Source organism: Oryza glaberrima, chromosome 9 (genome assembly GCF_000147395.1).
Source record: "Oryza glaberrima chromosome 9, OglaRS2, whole genome shotgun sequence".
Lineage (NCBI taxonomy): Eukaryota > Viridiplantae > Streptophyta > Magnoliopsida > Poales > Poaceae > Oryza > Oryza glaberrima.
The window spans coordinates 5,608,701-5,615,312 of NC_068334.1; the positions used below are offsets into that span (position 1 = coordinate 5,608,701).

At 45.0% G+C, this 6,612-nt stretch overlaps 1 pseudogene; it reads left to right on the plus strand.

The window, feature by feature from the left end:
- Positions 1–812: 812 nt before the first annotated feature.
- On the plus strand, positions 813–4,603 carry LOC127784704 (E3 ubiquitin-protein ligase RSL1-like; annotated as a pseudogene).
- The last annotated feature ends 2,009 nt before the right edge of the window (positions 4,604–6,612 follow it).

Here is a 6,612-nt window from a genome sequence, read left to right on the forward strand (position 1 = left end):
CATCCGACCCTCTGATTGGTCGCTGCCGTTTGAAATCATATGCGATGCTAGTGATTTTGTACTAGGAGCTGTCCTTGGGCAAACTAAGGATAGAAAACACCATGCTATCGCATATGCTAGTAAAACTTTGACTGGAGCTCAGCTTAATTATGCTACAACTGAAAAGAGCTCCTAGTTGTATTGTTTGCCATTGATAAGTTCAGGTCGTATTTAGTGGGAGCTAAGGTAATAGTATACACTATAGCCATGCTGCACTAAAATACCTGCTCACTAAAAAAGATGCAAAACCTCGGCTAATTAGGTGGATTCTTCTACTCCAAGAATTTGACATAGAAATTTAGGACAAAAAGGGAGTGGAGAATTTTGTTGCAGATCATTTGTCACGTATGCAAATAACTAACATGTAGGAGCTACCGATAAATGACTATCTGCAAGACGACATGCTGTTAAAAGTCATACTCTAACCCCTGGTATGCAACCATCGTCAACTTCATGGTCGCTGGCATGTGCCACCGGGAGAAAATAAGAAGAGGTTGATCTACAAGAGCCGCACGTACTTGTGGGATGCACTTTACCTTTACAGAGTCTGTTCAGACGGTCTACTACGGATATGCGTTCCGGTAGACGAAGGCATGAAGATCATTGAGAAGTGTCGTGCTGCCCCATATGAAGGTTACTATAGAGCATTCAGGACACAAGCAAAGATCTGGCAGAGTGGATTCTTTTGGCCAACAATGTATGATGACACAAAATAATTCATTCGGAGATACCCAAGGTGCTAGAAGCATGGAGGGATCACTGCTTGGGATGGGATGCCACTGACATACAACCTTCAAGTCGAGCTATTTGATGTATGGGGCATCGACTTCATGGGACCTTTCCCAAAGTCCTATGACTGCGAGTATATCCTGGTGGCCATTGACTACGTGTCTAAGTGGGTAGGGTCGCAGATGGCAAGCACGCCCGCTGGATGTTCCACGAGATTATCTTCCCTCGTTTTAGAACTCCGCGGATGGTGATAAGTGACAGAGGGTCTCACTTCATTGATAAGACTTCCGAAGCTTTTTGCAAGAACTTGGGGCTAAACACAACATTGCCACTCCATATCATCCCCATACAAGTGGACAGGCAGAAACGAGTAACAAATAAATCAAGAATATTCTGCAGAAAATTGTCAACGAGATATTCATGAATATTATGCTCGGTATTAATGAAATTAATATTTTTGTACTAAATCAAAAAAGAAAAACAATGCAAAAGCAATAATATATATACAACTACAACTTTAAAACAGAAGCATTTTGTTATAGATATTTTTTTCCAATAATCTAGTGTCGTGGACCTTTAGTGTGTTACGTAAGGGGAATAGTTGGTTCAACAGGTACCAGCCCAATAGTAGAGGAGACTTAATAAAACTCGTATACAATATCCCTAAATTTCTTGTAATCTGAAACAAATATCATGGACATCATAATGAGAGAGAAAATACAGATGAAATGCAGATGAAACAGAGTTTATATAGGTTGTTACTAAAACTGCATGATCTTGCAAATAGTCACAGCTGCAAATTTCACAGTAACACTAAATTTTAAGTACATGGCAAACCTGGGACAAGCAAAACTGTTGACACAAAAAAAAATTAATGATGGCACGAGCACTCATCTCAACTATCGATAGTTCAAACAATCCTGAGATAATATTAGAGGGCGCATCAAACATAGAGTGATCTTGAAATGGGAGGCTAATTGGCTATGGAGAATAGGAATTCCACTGACCGCTACTTTATCATCAATCTCCAGTCGCCGTGGCCTTCAAAAGCCATGTTTGTCCCCTGTTAGGATCTGGCATGGACACAAATCACTTTGTAGTAGAATGCAATTCCATCATTGATCCGCTCAATTTCTGTAGTAGAAAGTATGCCAGATCTACACAGACAAAAGCTCACAATAATGTACTCCCTCCGTTTCAAAATATTTGACACCGTTGACTTTTTAATACGTGTTTGACCATTCGTCTTATTTAAAAAATTTAAGTAATTATTTATCCTCTTCATATCATTTGATTCATTGTTAAATATACTTTCATGTACACATATAGTTTTACATATTTCACAATTTTTTAATAAGATGAGCGGTCAACATGTGCTAAAAAGTCAACGGTATCAAACATTTTGAAACGGAGGGAGTAATTGCTTATATAAGCAGGAATGGACGGACAGTGCAAGTAAAGTAAGACATGAATTTTATTCAGAAGGTTGTTCTTACAAATATCGGAAATCTCCAATAGAAGTTTGTTGATAAATTGGGTTGCATACCTTCTAACTTCCAGATCTCCACTATTGTGCAAACGTGAAGATAATTCTCACTGTAAACAGGTTAACAGGGATTCGTAATCTCTATATTCCCTAGGAGACAGGGGCGGGCCCACTAGTAATTCAAGAGTATTCAGATGTATACCCAAGAATTTTAGACAAAAAATAAGTATATATACTATGTACTAACAAATATGCCCGTGCTTTGCAACGGGATCTAGTAAGAGGGGTTAAACGTTTCATTACACTCTATTATTATTATATGTTTTTAGTTTTTTTACTTTTACAAAAGGTAAAAGGTAAAAGACATCTGCAATGGCAAAGAAACACGCATTTTCTAGTGGAATATGTTCGAATTTTAGAAATAATTTAATATTTAAGGAAATAATAATTATTTTGACATGAAACAATCTAATCTACTGAGTGATTAAATAATTGATCATAATTTCATAGCAATTTTAAATGGCTTAAAATAGTGCCAAACAATTTTATGTAAATTTTAAAAAAATTAAATCAGTTGCTTTGAAAAATAAACTGATTAGAACCTAAGTAAGTTTCGAGGACAACTTGAGGGACCAAAACTGAACTTATCCGTGCGGAGCGTACATGTGACCCAATTGTGTGGCGGCTCGGGAACGGCAGCCTGATATAGGAGAATACGCAGCCGTCCGATCTGATCAATGGTCATGATTGACCCGGACATATATATAAAAAGTCGGCAGCCCTAACCCTAACCCTAAATCATTTCCCCTCCTCTCTCTCTCAAACTACTGCATCGGCTGCGCCTTTCCCCCTACGCCGCTCCACCTCTCCCTCCCCACCGGCTGCCCCTATCCCCCTCCGCCGCTGCCCCTCTCCCTCCCCACCGGCGGCGCCGCTCCCCTTCCCCCCTACCGGCGGCAACGTTCCACCTCCCTCTCTCCCTTGTGTAGGACCATCGGTGACGATGGCGCCATGGAGTTCTGCTTGGAGGTAATTGTGGCGCCATGGATTAGCCTACGCTGCGCGAGGAAGACGATTGGTTCGTCGAGGTCAGCATCCTTGTTGGTGGTCAATGGATTGAAATGGGTTTGAGTGGTTCGGAAAGGTGGATTGAATCCATATGAGGGGAATGGATTGGTTTGGTTTGGACTAAGGTAGAAAATGGGTTGGATTGGTTTGGGTTCTATAAGTTGATTTGTGGACTGGATTGGTTTAGGCTACTTTAACTGGTTGTCGTGGTTTGGACTGGGAATGGTGCGGGTTTTGATCCATTGGCAGGCTTAGTCGCCAGCGTCGTCAAGTGCTCCTGCTCCTCGTCAGCTATGGCACCGTCAGCCACCACCACGTCGTTCCTCTTCTGCAAGATCTGCATGGACGACGTGCCGGCGTCCGACGTGCACCGCGGCAGCCACGGCTGCGCGCACGCCTTCTGTGCCGCCTGCCTCGCCGGCCACATCGCCGCTAAGCTCCACTCCGGCGGCGGCGTCTACTGCACCGAGGATGGCTGCGCCAGCGCGGTCGACCCGGAGCTCTGCCAACCCATCCTCCCAGAGGACAACTTCGAGAGGTGGTGCGCCGCGCTGTGCCGGGCCATGGTGCTCGGAGGCCGCCACGTGTACTGCCCGTTCACGGACTGCGCAGAGATCATCGCCGACAAGCGGGGCAGCGACAGCGACGGCCAGCCGACGGAGTGCCCGGCGTGCCGGAGGCGGTTCTGCGAGCGGTGCGGCGTGGCGTGGCACGGAGGTGTGAGCTGCGGCGAGTACGGGGAGCTGGCGGTGGGGGACAGGGGGAGGGGGACCTGGCGGTGGTGGAGATGGCCAAGGGGAGCAGGTGGCGGCGGTGCCCGCGGTGCAAGTTCTTCGTGGACAGGTACGAAGGCGGGAAACTATTTTAAACTTTATCCGCATGTCATTCTGATCGTTATAAAATATTTTAAAAATATCAATAGCATAGGTTAATACTATCTCCGTCCTAAAATAAGTGCAGTTTTGCACTATTCATCTTTAACGTTTGACCGTTCATCTTATTTGAAAATTTTTTATGATTATGGTACTTTATATGTGACTAATTTTTTTAAAATTTTTTATTAATTTTTTAAATAAGACGGACGGTCAAACATTGAACACGGATTTTAATAACTGCACTTATTTTGAGACGAAGGTAGTATATGATATGTCGCTTAAATTCAAATTTAACTTCAGGTACGAAGGCTGCTCGCACATCACCTGCAGGTGCGGGCTGGAGTTCTGCTACGGGTGTGGCCAGGAATGGGGGCCTACTGGTCATTCCTCGTGTCAGCGACCTTGAAACACCTGGATGGTCGGGATTCGGATGCTGGACATGCCCCGTCAGTCAAACTATTATAACTAGTGTTATGTTATCACCTGTTAATCTGCTATCTATCCGAATTTAATTCATCTTAGGTTTAAATCCCGGTGCCAGCTGTTTACACTTAAATTTGGCATCTAGGAATAGTCGTTGATATAGATAAAAAACAAGTGTGCAGTCCAACTATTTTTTACTATTGCTAGTATTGTTAGCTGTTTTCTATCCAATTTAATTGGTGGTTTAAGTCATGTATTATTTTTTTTTTTGAGAATTTATGTCATGTACTCATATCTTAGATGTGCTCTGTTTGTCACATTTTAATTACCTTTGTGACTTCACAGAGTGCCAAATTTATAGTACTTATCCGAGTATTCCCTAGCTACTACTTTCAGCACGCATGAGTATGATTAACTTTTCAAGATATAATGGAGTATGATTAATTAGTCAGTACATTAAACTCAATGCATATGTTTTCTCTAACTATTTTAGATAATGAAATTGGTAATTCCCAGGCCTTATAACTAGTACAATGATACACACAACTGGAAATTAACCTCTATTTATCCCCACGTGGGCAACCGCGCCTCCACCCCCTCCCCGTCCTCGCCCTCGGAAACCGCACAGCGAAACATCGGTGAACGGGCAGTAGACATGGCGGGCTCCGAGCACCATGGCTCGGCACAACGCGCTCGAAGGTGTCCTTTCGCAAAGCTCCGGGTCGGCCACGCCGGCGCAGCCATCCTCGGGGCAGTAGACGCCGCCAGAGTGGAGCTAGGCGGTGATGTGGCTGGCGAGGAAGGTGGCGCAGAAGAAGAAGGCGCGCACGCTGCCGTGGCTGCTGCTGTGCACGTGGGATGTCGGCACGTCTTCCATGCATATCTTGCAGAAGAGGAACGACGTGGTGGGGACGGACGGCACCATAGCTGACGAGGAGTAGGAGGACTTGACGACACTGGCGACAAGGGTTAGGGCCGCAGCTGCGTCACCGGCCTATGGGGCCGAGGAGGATGGGTACTCGGCGCTCGGAGAAGAGAGGAGGACGGCGTCGTCTCCGTATGTATTCACCTCACACCTTAATCCCACCTCTGATTACATGGAGGATGGTGGTGGGCCAGCGTTTGCGGTGGGGGCATCTCGCCGCCTGTGGCTCGAGGAGGGAGGAGAAGGGAGAGGGAAGAGTAGGGAGGGGGAGGAGGTCGGCGGGCGATGGGGGAGCTCGCCGGTGATGTTAACGCCTTCCCGCTAGCCAACGAGGCCGGGCGGCAACGGCGGAGGCGGAGGCGCGGTGTGGATCGCGCGAGAGCGCTATGGAGCGGCAGCGCGGTGTCAGGAGAAAGGAGGATAAGGAGGTTTTTAGGATTGGGTTTCTCTGCACAAATCTTAAAGTAATCAGGTGGTCTAGAAGAATTTGTAAGATTTTTAGGGGGTTTGTTGTCAAATGATATATAGACAGTCCCTACAACGGAACTCATGGCTTTCACCGAGAATGCTCAACGTCGGGGGTGCAGGGGGAGGGGAGAAAAATCGGTCGCTCCCCCCCTCCCCCATCACGTGCGCACCTGGACCCCCACCACATATCTCATGTCCTCACCTGCCACTTATCCACAAAATAACTCCATTGCAACAAATCACCCATATATTTTGGAAACCCTAAGGGAATTTGGTTTATTTTTTGTTCCGCTAAAAATGTTTCACCTAGTGTACTCACAATGTTTCATTATGTATAGATCTAATGTTGCAGTGAACTGAAATATTCCATTGCAACATAAAACCCATATATTTTGGAAACCCCCTATTAAGATAATTTGTTTTACTTCTTGTTCCACCGAAAAATGTTTCACCTAGTGTACTTATAATGTTTCACTATGTATGGATCAAATGTTGCAGCGAACTGAAACATTCTTTCGCTATTTGCTGAAACATTGTTTTTATATAAGGTAAAACAACACCCGATTTAAACGAGTGAAATATTTCCGATCTACTTAGTG